The sequence below is a fragment of the Phragmites australis genome, chromosome 14, assembly GCF_958298935.1.
Source record: "Phragmites australis chromosome 14, lpPhrAust1.1, whole genome shotgun sequence".
Taxonomy (NCBI): domain Eukaryota; kingdom Viridiplantae; phylum Streptophyta; class Magnoliopsida; order Poales; family Poaceae; genus Phragmites; species Phragmites australis.
The window spans coordinates 15,034,417-15,049,422 of NC_084934.1; the positions used below are offsets into that span (position 1 = coordinate 15,034,417).

General features: G+C 39.5%; 1 long non-coding RNA gene across 1 annotated transcript; it reads right to left on the reverse strand.

Moving 5' to 3' along the window:
• Positions 1-1,300: 1,300 nt before the first annotated feature.
• LOC133890103 (uncharacterized) lies at positions 1,301-3,755 on the reverse strand. The gene is made up of 3 exons (XR_009903994.1): positions 3,084-3,755; positions 2,427-3,003; positions 1,301-1,608 (listed from the first exon to the last, which is right to left on the reverse strand). It is a non-coding gene; the product is annotated as an uncharacterized LOC133890103 (long non-coding RNA).
• Positions 3,756-15,006: the final 11,251 nt, after the last annotated feature.

Genomic DNA, 15,006 nt, shown 5'->3' on the forward strand with positions numbered 1-15,006 from the left:
TGGTTGAAGCTATTTGGAGCAAATGTTTTGATATTGCAAACAAGACCAAAGATAATGTAAAAGCAAGACAAGACTTGGTAGCTATTTTCAACCGTCCTTCATTGCATTTAGAGCTAAAGGGAAATGGCTGGTGGTATAAGCCAAGGGCACCCTACTGCATTGACAAGAACAACAAGATCACAATTCTAAATTGGTTTCAAGAGCTAAAGATTCTAGCGCTGATGGGAGTCAGATTACACAGGCGCACGCACTTCCATTTCTCATTAACATCCCTTCATTTTTTTCCTCGATATCTCTCCATGTTTACTACTCGTGTCCTTGTTTCTTGCCTTACCTAAATACAAATGTTTGTCTGGTCTGCTTTCCTCGAGCATTCACAAATAAGCACTACAGTACGACTGAAGAAGATAGCAAGATGTCTGAATTCGTATGGATCGAACTTTTTCCGCTAGAATCCAGCACAATCTTCGTTTTGAAAGGGGTTATATAGAAACTTTTTCGTGCGATTTTGTCCATCCAAAATTATCTGAAAGAATTGTCGACCTGTTTGGATACAAGGTACCGGTATCATACATGTGGAATTTTCCTAATTTGTAGGGCAATCGAACCTTTCCAAACGGGCCCTTAGTTGAGCCAACGTCCAACAGTGTTGACCTTCTCCGGCCCTTAAAGCCCACTTACTAAAATTGGCTACGACTAGGCCCTAAGTGAAACAGCTCGAAACATCTAAACTTGGCCTGGCTCAAGTCTATGAAGTATAAACCCTCCCTGGAAACAGAAAAATAATTCAAGGCACCAATTATAAAACAATACTGTTCTTGCCATTCAGTCCACACAAGTTAGCCAAACTAATTATATGCCTTTGAATCAAACCATGATTATTGAGTTTCGCATGGGTCCTATTTTGGCATAAAACAGTCACTACGATAAGAAAAGGGATACCCATTTTCGAATTGGAGTTCACAACTCAGAGGAAAAAAAAAACATAGAGAGTACTGAAATAGATGCATTTGTGAACATATCACAAAGAAATGATGAGATGTTCTTATAAAAAGGAAAAGATGAGTACGATTTCATATTTAGTATTTTTGTCTGCCCACCAAGCCATTCCGGACACGAACAAATGGCTGATTTGCATACTCAGAAGGGAGAACAAATCGGTGACGCTATTGAGGCCACGAAGAAATGACAGATAAGTATATTCAAAAGCAAGAACAAATTGGGGATCCTTTTTTGTAACAACGTATTGATTGCAGGGCATATAAAACATAATAATATATTAAAATGGTTAAAAGCAGCATAATATCAGAAGAAGGTAATCGGTATTCCAAGGAATCGATGCATGTTGACCCTGACTCATTTAGCATATGACAGTATACATAGGTCTTTTAGGCTTTTAGCCCACAGAGGAAACAAAAAAAGTGAGATATGTAATGAAAGCTAAAACGAAACTAAATAATTGCAAGTACTTGACAGTGAACAACTACTTTTAATACTATGCTCCAAGATGCACCACAATTATATTCAGAGATTCATAACCATGACAACCACAGGGAGCTTGCAGATTGATTTTTGTTGCCCTGACATTGCAATTCCAGCACTGTATCCCTGCATATATAACAACAGAGCATCAAATAAACTTTAGCAAAAGGAAGCAGGCCTTTCAGTAACACATAGTAACCTTTTAAGTAACTCATAGATGCACTTGATTCCTATGTAGTTGTGAGGCCATTTTTCAAGGCTGCAACAAATTGCATGACATGCTTATATCCCAATAATATGGACCTAGCAGTTTTTAGTTTTTAGTGAAAAATCCCAGTGTCATGAATAAAACCAAACGTCAGTCATTAGTAGTAACTGAGGAGTTTGGCAAATACAAATGATAAGTTCCTGACTTCTCATTACTGAAGTTCGACTATTCCACCTGAAATCATATGCACAATAGAGCAAGTGAATAGCAAATTCCCACTAAGGAAATCATCTGTTCACTAATATCACAGGAGGGGAAGAACAAATTTAGGGGGGGGGGGGGGCTCCACGGCTTAAATAGCCATAACCAAAAACAACTTTGGAATATATGTAATAGACCTGGTGAGTCGTTGTGTATATTGAATCAGGTAAGAATAAGGAGGATTAAAAACAAATTAGTGCCACTGTAGAGAAAACTTACCATACCTAGTTGCTTTTTATGGTAATGATAGAAAAAACTGAAAACTGAAATTTTAAGGAATAAATATGTATTAAATTCACTGGAGTGATTTTTTTCTCTGTCCGGAGACCCAGGATTAAGATTTTTTTTCTAACTTGGCACAGGATAAGTATATTATATAACCATAGTACGTGGTCTGAGATGACTAATTGGTAAACAATGAGGCGGCAGCCAGGAGGGCACACGAAAATTAATGGGAGAAAGAGATTGAAGACACCTGTAATTGTAGATCACAAACCGTAAGCTAGGAGCTATGCCGCTGCACTCTCTGCTATACTAACCTCAAGGCACAATGGTATGCCAAATTGGCAAATTGAATCGTCTCAATTCCAGTCATCTGAAAGCTGTGGCACAGAAGAAGGAAAGGAGTTGAAACCAAACAAAAGTTAGCCTATGTGAATCCTAGCGAAGGAATCCACGTAATAAACAATTATGATAAAAAAGTATAAGTAAAAAAAATCAATGTGAATGAAGGAATTCAAGTGAAATTGGTTATCATGGCGAGAACTGGGAAGGAATTAGACGCAATAAAGAATACAAAAACAATGGGCAATAACAGAGACCATAGTAGGAAATCTAAGCTATGACGAAAAGGGATTCTCAATGGGATTGCCTTAAAAAGGCTCCAGCTTACGAATGGTTCAAATCCAATCCATCCATCCATGTTTGGTTTGTTACTATACTGCTGCTTCCACCGGGGAAGTGCAGCTGCAATTGCATGGAGGAAGCAGCCCCAAATGTGGAGATCTGGATGCAGAGACTAGCTAACTTAACCCACATCGGAAGTTGATCACCTGAATATGAAGTTGACAACAGCTTCAAAGATGAAAAGAGAAGGAAAATAATGCAAAATATAGGAGCATCAGAACATTACAAATAGTGAAGTAGCATCCAAAGGGCTTCGGCTTTGCTCGAACATACAAACACAACTCTTAACATCTCTTGCTCCACAATCTACTCATCATAATGTAAGTGGAGCTGCGCTGGTTATCACTTTGAACTGCGTGCACACATACACAGAGGAGCCAGCCAGAAAGAGAGGGAGCACATGGCTTCGTGCACGCGCGTGTGTGTGTGAGAGAGAGAGAGAGAGTGATGATGATGATGAGAGGTAATGGGGAGCGTACCGAATCTGATGAATCGAACTAAGCAGTGAAAAATTCATCAATGGCCGCTCATCCCGCGTTAGCCGACCAAATCCCCAACCAAAATACACAGCAGAGCCCGTCCCATGGTCCCCAACCAAAAGATCCACCATCCCAGTCGCCGCCCTAGCACTTGCGGCTGGCCAAGGGCCGGTCCCGGGAAGCGTGGATAGGGGGCGTTGTCGACCCCAATCTGGGGCGGGTGGAGAGGATGATCATGAATTCATGATACCGAGTGGGCAGGGGGCATGGAGAGAGGAATAGGAGAAGCGGCGGGCGGTGGTGGCAATGATTTGGAAATGGCGCGAGGACCGGCGTGCGACGGCGTCGGACAGGGCAACTGAGGAGGGCGGACGCGGGAGGGTCGGGCGGTGCCGATGGGGAAGAGAGTGTAGGACCTTGAATGATTAGGTGGCGAATATAAGTCTTACCTATTTTTTTAAAAAATAGATGGTTTTCTCTTTTTATTACTTAACGTACTTTAAAAATCAATAATATAAGTAAAATCAGAGAGAATTAAGTTGCTAAGAAATATTTAGAAAAACATATGACTCTTATGGATATATATAAATCATATGTTCTATTGAAACTTATTACACGGGTCATCGTCATAAAAGATAGTAACTTAAAAAAAGAAAACTTTGAAGCAAAGAAAATATTGTTGGTAAAAGAAATTCTCTAAATTGATGATCTAAAGGTAAAGAAATTTAAGACCCACTTATATACATATATATGTGAGTTTTATATCTCTAGCAACAAGAATAATTTTCTAAGTTGTAAAAGTTTCAGCTCAACAACTGGAACGAAAACACAACGGAAAAAAAAAATTACAAATTTGCAAGGGAACTAATAGAGGTAAACTAAAATGAGATGAATACAAGAACAAGAGTAAACACAAATTTTATTGTTTGCAAGAGATCATCTCTATTTTAGGCGAATTACAAAGATTTTTTCTTACATAACTCTCACATAATATATATAGGCTAAGCATTCCTTTTTCTTTCCTCTAAAATCCTGACACAAAACTCTCATATGAATAATTCAAAGGGCTCAAGTGGCTGGTTCTCAAAGTGCTCAACTAGCCATTCCCTCTATTTATAGTCTAGATTTCTTGACCCTAAGCTTTCTAGCTTATTCTCAAAATACTCCTCTCTTATAGCATACTCCTACCTACCACTGAAGATATTTTGGTCTATTTTCTCCTACATTCATCAGATGATCATGACGTCTTCATGACTTAGCTTCGTCTCGACGCAAGCTTCACAATGATACCACGTGCACATCCATCATTCCCACATTTTTTAGGCCAAATTATGAAACTCGTTGCACGCTTCTCAAAACGTGACTCACTGCCACTTACTTGACCTCAAGCAAGCATCCCAATGTTAACACGTATATTCTGTCTTATGATTTTGACTGTCGGTAAATCTCTTCCACTCCCGATCCTTCGGACCACATTGTTACTTGTATCAGCATCCCTTTTGCTTGACTTTATCAACACGTTATCGTCATCCATCTTCTCATGCTTTGTTGATCTCCATGTGCACAGTTAGGATCACCCTAGACTCTGCTCAGCCTCTTCGATCGTCCAGTACCAAGCATCCTGCTTTGTCTCGATCATCCCGCCATCGACCGTCAAGTTGCATCCATTGATTGCACAACATAAGACAAGTAAATATTTATCTCTAACAACATATAACTCCACCTACAGTTAGTCCAAATCGAAATCCTCAGTTCAAAGCACATTTCAGAAAAATCATGAGCGCTGGATGATTCGGCGTACACTCCTCCTGAGCATCGGACCATCCAGCATGTGCAACTTAGTAGACCCCGTCGTCTGAAATTCTCTTATACAAGAAACAGCCCGGTGATCCTCCGGTGTACAAGCCGAACCATCCAACATGTAGAATAGCCCCGAACACTTTCTGAATCTTCTTTGAAAAAATTAGTCCGGTACTCATATTGCTTCATCACTGGACCATCCAACGCATATAAGTCCACCCGAGCTGATTCAGAACCTCTTTGCAAGAAAAGCTCTGGCATTCACTTATGTCTAACCTCGGAGCATCCAACGTGTACTTCAAGTTTTGCCTTCTGCTTAAAATACTTCGACGTGTACTCTATCTGAATATCGGACCATCCGACATATATAATTTTTCTACACTCAGAGATAAACATGCCAACTTGATTTTCTCTGCAACTTTGGTTAGTCATAATCATAATTGCAATACATCTACATGCATTTACAATCCAAAATTTATCAAATCAAATCAACACACTTGTTAATCACTCATTATATATAAAGCAAGACACATTTTCACTTAGTTTTTTAAGGAGATCAGACCACGTGTCCATAGAGCAAGATCAGATGGTTCCCATTTTCTGATGACGTGGGAAGTAAGGGTGATGAGCTAGGAATAGTATTTTGTATACACAAATTAGCACATATATAAAAATTGCACGGGCATGTTTTACACTTATGGCACGCACACATTTTTAAGTAAAAAAATGTCTGAACATAAGCATGTTTATTCTATTTTTGGTCTTTTTCATCTGAACTTGTAACACTTATGCATGACACACTTCAATTTATGGCCAAAAAAATAGAGAAAACATTTAATAAAAAATCATCTATTTATTTGCTCTTAAATGTATCTATTTAAATAACTTTGTGAAAAGTCATAAGAAATTTAGAATGGATTTGTGAGCAATTTAAGAAACAGGTTAAAACAACTCAGATCGGATGTTCAACAAATTTTGTGAACAAATTTGAACAATTCAGAGACAATATCAGATCTAGCTTCTACATATTTTTAATAAAAAATAAGAAATATTTGTGAACAATTTTACTACAAGCAAATTTTAAAAAAGCAAATTAGTTCAAACCCATAAGTAATTTTATATAATTTCAAGAGCAAATAGATATGCATGCTATAAGATTAAAGCACGCACGTGCAATTTTTAGATATTACTTACAAATTATAGTTAGCCAAATTATATCTGATTTATGTAAACCTGGATTGGGCAATAGCTCTTCTATCCTTTATTGCTTACAATTACTAATAGTAAAGAAAAAGGAGGAAGAAAAATTGCACTTCTGTAGACTGTAGTTCTCCTTCACAATTTACAGCACAGAATGTAATTCACAAATATTCTCACTCGCTAGAATTCGCTATATGTACACATACACACAGGAGAAAGCATGAATAGCAAAGAAACCGTAATTACATTGGTAAATCAAGGAGGCCTTGCTTAACTACTTTAGAAGCAACCGATCAGCATACACACTTTTCTCATATATATCGCCGCTAGCTCTTCATATGCATAGTGTTTTCACAGCACTAGCGCGCCACCATGGAACCGAGATGGATGCTGTTCTTGAGATGGCTGAAACATGGCAGAGGTGGAGAATGTCGTGCCATGGTGATATATGACTTGTGCAATAGGAATGACATATATAGTGTAATGATGCTTGCTTTAACTCATTCATTTATGTCTTAAGATTATAAAAGAACATTTTAAGGAGATTTAGAGTTAAGAAGTTTGCTTGTCAAATGCCTGCCATACAGATCGGCCTGTTTTGTACCAGATGAACCACAGGAGAATCAAGACGATGGTGTCTGTTGCAAGTTAAGGCCAAGCAACAATAATCTCAACAGCAAAACAGTGCAACATACGTTAGCTCAATGAACGTACCACGATTCACAGTATCAAAACAGAACACTGTATATACCACAATTCATAATAACTCTTTATGAAGGAAATAATACTGTTCACAATTATCATATCACCTTAGAAGAGGGCCAAAGTGGATGGTCATGTACTCATGTCCCAATCAAGGCAGACCAAGATAAATTATTATTCAATATACAAACCATAGAGAAAATTGGGAAATTTGAAACATCATAATCCATGTTTGTCAATCCAAAGTCATTTTGAAACCTCCCTAGGAATATAATAGCTTCATCAAATCTTTGATGCATAGATTTCAACATAGTTTTCCGAACGTATGTTGAAATTATAATCCCTGTTTGTTTAATATCCCAATCAAGGCAGACCAAGAAGAATTATTAATCAATGTACAAACCATAGAACAAATTGGCAAAACTGAAACATCATAATCCATGTTTATCAATCCAAACGTCATTTTGAAACCTCCCTAGAGATAATAGCTTCGATCAAATCTTTAATGCATAGATTTCAAGATACTTTTCCTAACGTACGTTGAAATCATAATCCATGTTGTTTGATATCCCAATCAAGGCAGACCAGGATGAATTATTATTCAATATACAAACCATAGAACAAATTGGAAAAACTAAAACATAATAGTCCATGTTTGTCAATCCAAACTTCATTTTGAAACCTCCCTAGAGATATATTAGCTTCGATGAAATCTTTGATGCATAGATGTCAACATACTTTTCCAAACAATATGAATAATCCATGTTTGTTTAATTTTCTTATTTGGTCAAATCACTATTTAGGCAACAGAACGGTAGCACATACCATCTGAAACAGAGCTTTGGACTACTAGTAGACTCCATTTTCTGAATGCTGCCTAGCTACCCAGCTACCTAGTTGGAGCTTGCTAAATCGCCACATCCGCAAAGCAAGATGACGGGAGCCACCTGTGCTGACATGCATATGAGCACATGAGTACGGAGCAAATGATCTGGCCAGTTTTTGGTCCTAGTATGTTGCCAACTCAGCTAGAAGTGCTTATCTGGAATATGGTCTTCATGAATCATGACTTCATCCGCGCATTATCTAAATTCTTTGGGATGGAAACTTGGCCCAGGTTAATTTGTAAAAATCATGGAGAACTTACATACCCATAATCCAATAATTTGTAAAAAAAAAAATCATGGAGAACCCAGCTTAATGCATGAAAAATTCCGAAAACTTAGATACAAATATAATAAACCATAGCATATATGACCAGTAGCCATTTGAGCTTCCTATTGTGAAATGTAAATTTCTACCTTGGAACGAAGAAAGAGAAACTCATGACTATAGCTAACTCATAAAGAAAGAGAATCCGTAAGTTGCGAACCAGAACACACAAAATGGTATCTCGGTCGAATGGATACTGAAGAGGTATCGCTCCCACCAATCCATGGCGTAGAGCCCAATGGTGACGTTGTACAGGAAGAGCTTCCTGCTGATCCAGCTCATCTCTCCTCCCCTCTTCTTCGTTCCCGCCATATTATCCACTGGTTTAGAGAGAGAGAGAGAGAGAGAGAGATGGCTTTATGCAGTGCAGGGAAACTGAAGAGGCTTGGTGCTGGTATTTGTAGAAGGAAAGCCAAGCTAGTAACACAAGGAATTCTCTCTGCTCCCTGGTTTTTCTTGGTCTCACACTCACTCACACTTGGATTGCGCTACGTACCCGCTGTTGAAAGACAAGTGCAGCTTTTCTTTTTCAATAATGGAAAATTAATTCCGGCCTCTACACCATCCCGATGCATGCAGCCAGTTCTTACTACAAATGTTCAGCATCAAGCTGGAATAAAAAGGGAATAACAAGCTATAACATGAACAAACATCTCAAACGTTGCATACCCTATCACTAAATTTTCATCCATGCTTGACGAACGACTCATGACAATAGCCTCCAATGAGTGTCATGTCCCATGGTTTTTCTCCATTGCTTCCTCGTGCTGCAGCAACGGCCAGTAGCTTTTTCTGAAAACAGGCTGCATAAAAGTAGCATTTTTTTTACACAAGTGCAGCTTGGACTCGCAACGGTAATTAATTAACATGCACGACCGATTGATGCACGCATGCATGCCAAATGGACAATCAGTTACGATTACTCGAGTCAACTAGCACTTGAGTAGCTGAGTAGCTGGTAAAGTAAGCCTCATTAGCCTTTGGCTAGAGCCCGGTTGGTAAGAACGGCGCTAGCGCTCGAGTCAGTTCGTGTTCGAGCTCGAGCGCTCAACTGTACTCTAAAGATATACTATAAAAATAGGTCCTGCTGTTTAAAAAAAAAGCCTTTGGCGACATGTTGCGTCAGCCCAACTCTGCCCCTGACAGGTATCTGATTAATTAGACTTCACATCGTTTCATGCGTCCATCGACCAATGATTAGGCTTATGAGTTAAACAACTCTTACGGTGGTACCAAGTATAAGTTGTGTGTAGTCAACACATTTAAATTTTGACTATCAATACATTTTTGAATATTATAATTGAACTTTTGAAAATGGTATAATTAGATTCGTCTTGAAAATTAGTTTTATAATATTACAATTGTTATGTTTTAAATATATTTTGTACTAGTAATTAATGATCAAATAGTATGTTGGTAACCGTGTAGTGGTTCAAAACGATACTCTTTTGTGACCCGAGTGAGCAAACAACCACTTGTTGTACGTACCTACAATGAGGCCCCTAATCCGAATGTTCGGTGCTTGAAATACGTTTGAGATAAATCCGCACATATCGATTCCATATGTTCAATCTAAATCTCCAGAAAGATGTACAGAAATATCGAAAGGTTACAGAGTTTGGCTTGCGGTATCCAAAAATGACAATTTTCTTGTGGCCGGTGAGAGTTCACATTCCAAGCAGGATGACGAGTGCGAGGAATCATCGCAGGGCGGGTAATACCTTCCCAAGCTGTACCACTCCTTCAGAAACAGAGCTGATTAGTCAGATTTGATGTGCAGGGGACTCTGTCTAAGACGCAACAAATGTCAACTTAGTTACACTGGGCCCGGACCCGGATGGTAATTGGTTGAACCTCTGAACATCTGCCTCTATCAACATCGTCCTCTCATTATTCTGAAATAAGGTAGGAAACAATTTACGAAACCAAGTTCAACAATTTCAGTAAACCTTGCAATTACTTCTGAACCTAGTTCAACAATTTTAGAATTGTCAACGATTTCTGAGGCATAACTCAGCAATTTTAGAAAACCTCGCGACAATGTCCGAGCCTATAGCTAAACAAATACAGAGACCTAGATCAGCAAAAACTTTTTAGCGAGTGTTCGCTGGATAAGGATACAACGAACGTTCACTAGTTAGAAATCTCTAGAAATAATTAGCACGCGAGTTAAAGTGTATTATGCTAGCCTGCTCAATTGGTCGCCACACGGCTTGGTGAGGTCAACTAAATTCGGCGATCGAGATAGCGATGGAACTGATCGATGTGAAGTTGTGAGTTGGTGCCGCCACGGTGCATGGAGATTAATTACTCGCAAGTCAGCGCGAGACAACAACCACATTTCTTCCATGCAGATGCGTGCCGACTTCGTAGCTCGTTTGGCAAGATCGTCGGTGCACTGCCTGACCAATTAATGACGATCGATCACATCGACAGGCCGCTGAGGTTAGCGTTACGTAGTGAGTAGCGGTGTGAGGGCCTTTGTTTCGACTATGTAATAATTAATGTGCATCTTCTGATGCAGAAGTTATGATAATCGTATTTTATTATTAAAAAAGTGACTGAGCTCCCTTATGTCATTTTTAATATTTTGTTTTTAATTAGGTGATGTCTAATAGGAGAGAATAAGATATTAAAAAATAAACTTTCAATACATATATGTGTCTCACTAGTTTTTTATGTCTCAAAGCAATTCTTATCTCATAATTATTCAGGATTGCTCAAAGAGCTAGTTTCTCTCATCTCGCTGAGTTTTAAATTATTTATCACATCATCTTTTTACTTATGTGATACCTAATTAATATCTAAAAAATAGTATTGGGAGTGACCTTAAGTGCCTTGGAGATTTATTTGTCTGTTGGTGTTTAAGGGCATGGAGATTTGATTGGTTGAGAAATCAAGTTGAAATATGTTTTATTTATTTGTGACGAGTGATTGATATTGGTATTTATTTAGCTTGATGATCTTCGGTTTTGTATGAGCTTTGATGTGATTTGAATTGATTTGGGATTTCATTTGAGCATATTGATTATGGACTAACTAGAATTAGAGTTGGAGATATGTGTTTGCTTATCTTATGGTGTGCAGGTGATGGATGCAACTTGACGGTCAACGGCGGGATGATCAGGGCCAAGCGGAGTGCTTGGTGCCAAACGATCAACAAGGCAGGGCGGAGTTAAGGGTGATTCTAGCTAAATACGTGGAAGTCAAGTAAAACATGGAAGACAGATGAAGACGACGTGTTGATAAAATCAAACGAAGGGGATGCTGGTGCAAGTAACAAGGCGACCTGAGGGATTGGGAGCGGGAGAGACTTGCCAGCAGTCAGGATTGCATGATAGAGTACACGTGTCGACATTGAAACACTTGCTTAATGTGTAAGTAAAGCGGCGATTCACGTTTTGAGAAGCGTGCAGGCGGTTTCGCAGTTTGGTCTCAAAACCCTGGGAGGATTGGAGGAGTACATGGCACCATCGCAAAGCTTGCGTCGAGGCGAAGCTAAGTCGTAAAGGCACTGCGGCCATCTGATGAATGGAGAAGAAAATAGACCAAAATACCCTCAGTGGTAGGTAGGAGTGTATTACAAGAGAGGAATATTGTAGGAAAAAGCTAGAAAACTTAGGAGTTAAGTTTGCTAGGTCTATAAATAGAGAGGTAGGACTATGAGAGAGTTTAAACCAGCCACTCAAACCCCCTTGTGCCACCCATTTGAGAGCTTAGAGCTATAGTTTTAACGGAGAGAAAGATGAGTGCTTAGCCTATGTAATAGGTAAGAGTTTTGAGAGATAAATCTTTTTAACCCGCCTAAAATAGGGTTGATCTCTTTGAGTAATGAAGTTTTTGTTTTTGCATATACTTAAATTCCCCTCCTTCTAGCTTCTCTCTATTGGTTCCCTTGCAAGTTTGCAAGTTTTTCAGTTTTTGGTTTTGATTTTTGTTTTGGTTTTTGGCTGAAATTTTAGCACCTTGTGAGGTCATTCTTCTTATTGCAAGAGGCATAAAATTTGCATACATACTCTTATGTGAGGGGGTCTTGAATTCTCTTGCCTCTAAACAATCAACTTAGAGAGTTTCGTTGCTCGGTGTTCATCTTTTCTTTTTTCTTTGCAAGTTGTGATCTTTCGAGTGCTAAGACACATGGATTGATCTTAAATGGAACATATAATTCATATACCATCTATGGAGTCGTGTTGCCTCGATTTTCTCTTGTTAAAACTTATCTCTATTTTTGCTTCTGCTTGAGTTTTGAGGTGCATTATGTGATCCAAAAAGGAGAAGACCATCGATTTCGCAAGAAATTTGTTGATGCACCTATTCACCCCCCTCTAATCGTCAATCTCGTTCATACATTGATTGATGCTTGTTTCAACAAACAGGGAGCACGTACTAGTTGTAACTTGCAACGACGTGCCCACCTGCCACTACTCTATAGCATGGTGATTCACCACGGCCCGAAGCACAGTGCCCGGACTGGGTTTAAACGAGCATGAAGGGCCATATAGGGGGCTCAGGCGTCCATTGGAAACATTTCAAATGAACACAAGTTGGATAATCATTTTTGGTCTACATTTTTTCGATAATAAAAGCTCTATTGACTCATCTAGGGATGACAATCGGGTGTAATGGGTATAGGTAGTGCTCTCACATACCTGTACCCACCAGTTTTAGCTCACATGTGGGTATACCCACGAATGACAGCAGGCGAAGAGCATGGAACAAACCCATGGTCTGTGGTTATACCCCTTTACCCATGGTAATGTGCTCGGTGGCAGGGGAGGGGAGCTAGGAGGCGGCGGAGGTCGGTAACCTGTTAAGGTGTCAGTCGTCCTCGATGGCAGAGAATGATGACGAGGTGCTCCCATTGGAGTCGCGGGAGGACTTAGGGTTGTTTGGTTTTAGACCCCAAGAGGCCTGATCAAAATATTGTTTAGTTTATGACAAGTTAAAATTGGGCCAACAAAAATCGTGGTCTCCAATTTGGTCGCCTCAACTTGAGCCAAAATTGGGGTCTCCAATGTACCGGGAGTGCCAAAGTTTTCTGGGCAAGGCCAAATGAGGGCAGCAAACCAAATGGAGGCCAAAATGTGTGGGCAAGGACAAATTTTGGCTTGGCGCATTAGTGGCTAGAACCAAACAGCCCCTTGGAGCCTCGGAGATGGAGGTGGAGTTGGACGCGGAGGTGCAAGATGTGGACACCGACAACAACAGCAGCATGTGCACCATAGAGATACGCAGCGACAACTATAGCGGCAAGAACTAGCCCTTGTAGAAGAGCTCATCGATAGGGCACAACCGCGTTAGCGACCACTACTTGGACGTTGGTGACCGCGTGACCATGAACTTGAACTTCGATGATGATGCCAAGGATGAAGCTAGTGACGAGATCGACTTCACGTCATCAGCTCTCGCATCCTTGCTGCCTCTTGACATGCCATGGCTTTACGGCTACTACTACACTATAGGCTCATGGCAAAGCGGGAGGAGGGGAAAGGCGGTGGCACAGTGATACAGAGGGACTGGCTCGATCTTCTCAACGTAGGATCACTGAAGATAAACATATGTGTTCACCCACAGCCATTGCAGGGACTTGCACATCTTTAACCCGTCGAAGATAGAATGTGGAATTCACCAAATTTGTAGATGCTCATCTGCTGTCATTGTAGGGACTTGTGTCTCTATAGATTCATCAAATCATACGCTTGAAGATAACTATCAAACCCTTAATTCCCAAGAGAAAAACAAGCACTATCTTGATTGGAACACTATATTTCCCACTATGTTGGTTGTGCCTAATCATAGGAAGAATGGACATGAGACTCTCATCATATGAATAGTTTATAGCTAAAAATATTCATAATGTTGAGTTTGAGTTACATAGATGCACACCTCTAACTTCTATAGACACTTAAAACATAAAACAAAGTCATTACACAATTTGGACTCGAATAAATAAAGACTAAACTTTCTACTATCGGATTCTCTTTGATATTGCAGTGCAACTGAAAGAAAACAGAGTTTAAAACAAAGTAGTTACACAACTTGGACTCAAATAAATAAAGACTAAACTTTTTATCATTGGATTCTCTTTGATATTGCAGTGCAACTAAAAGAAAACATAGTTTGAGATGGGATCCATTGTGTGAGCCATTAAATAAGCTTTTCAACGGCTACTCACAAGTTTGAAACGAACTCTGTACATGGGAGGTATGGACTTTTTAATCCGATCTTTGTGGCTGTGACGAGTTAAATCTGAATTGACTTCAAACTTCCTTATCTTTAATCTCCATGTTTGGAATGACTTGAATCTGTATCAATAATGAAAAGGAAGTCTACTAAATATTTGGAAACCCATAGAACAACATGATATTCTCCAATAATTCCTTGTAAGCCTCGAACTCTCCATGTTTAGCAATATTCACGCGTTGCCATGACAACTTGCACAACATCCAATTAAATTGTCATAGCTCTTGGTAGAAATCTCCAAATCACATGCTGTTTAATCTGTTGGAAAGTAGACTTCATAAACTTTCCAAATAACAAACTTGTATGTCTTGACACATACATAACTTTAGAAAATTGACGAAAAGAACTACAAACCATCTAACAAAAATTGAATCACCTATTCCTCATCACACGGTGTGTTGGGTGGCGGCGACGGTGGCACGATGTGCTAGGTGAGGCGTGGTACTGATTGGTAGAGGGGTGGGGGCTGAGGGTGGATCTGAGAAGGAGATTAGGGAATGGAGTTGACTGTTG